The following is a 1,135-nucleotide window of genomic DNA, read 5'->3' on the forward strand; positions in this document are numbered from 1 at the left end:
GACTGTAACTTAGCAAAACATCCATCCAGTGAAGACTTTTTACTGCTTAATTGGGTTTATTATTTTGTGCTTTTTATGTGCTTTGCAAATATTGTTAAACATTGAAAAATCGCTAAAAATATTGCCCAGTAAACATTGAAAAATCGCTTGACGTCACGGTAGCCGACCAACTTTATAAATTTTGGTCGAACACAGATATATATTGCTGAGGAATTAGGTGATATTTAGGGGCTTTTTAGGGCCGTCAAAATTATTTAAGGTGCTCAGTCAGTTTCCAGGATAATTAAGACTTTACTGGGTTAAATGTAACATAGCAAAACATCTATTATGTGAAGACTTTTTGTTTAACGTTTTAAGTTTATGGAAAACTGTCAAGTGTACTCATTGAGGTGTTTAATAAAGTCAGAGTTTAATTTGACATTTGTTTGTTAACTTTTTCTTATTTACATTTAGCCTGTACCCGTACTCCAGCATTTAGACAGAAATAGTCCGAAGTAGCCGTGGTGTAGAATACCAACCGTTTAGCCATAAAGAAATAAAAAAAAAATTTGCTAAATAGAACTTTCCATGCTGATTTCAACCATATGAAGATTATTTGGCGCAAATAAAATCTAAAGCCAGTAAAAAAGGTTAAAGTTTAACTTTTATATTTATAATATCTCGGAAACTATTTGACCGATCACAAACGTATTAATGCTAATTTAAAGATAATTTAAATACCTTTTACGCCATTAAAAAAAGAAAAAAAAATATATATATATATTTTGATTATTAGGTGTTTCTGGCTTAAAAATATAAATGAAAGGAAACAATTATGTCCACCAAGAGAAATATCGCCTAATTACCTTTATTTTGACGTCATTAGTTTTTTAATAGGTCATATTGTTCAAAAGATAATAATATTAAAAAAAATTTTAAAATTTAACTTTAACCATTGATATGTCCTTTATTTTTTTCTTTAGCCAAATAATTTTTGTAGGGTTGAAATTAGCACAAAAAGTTCTATTGAGTCACATTTTTGTTTTTGCATGGTTAGATTACTGATATTCTGTGGACGGAACGACCTGGGACTATATCTGATTAAATCCTGCAGTATGGGAACAGACTAACTGTCGGCAAATTGGTTGCAGGTTTG

Source organism: Rhagoletis pomonella, unplaced genomic scaffold, assembly GCF_013731165.1.
Source record: "Rhagoletis pomonella isolate Grant_MI unplaced genomic scaffold, Rhpom_1.0 Rhpom_scaffold_00002, whole genome shotgun sequence".
In the NCBI taxonomy this organism is placed as follows: Eukaryota; Metazoa; Arthropoda; class Insecta; order Diptera; family Tephritidae; genus Rhagoletis; species Rhagoletis pomonella.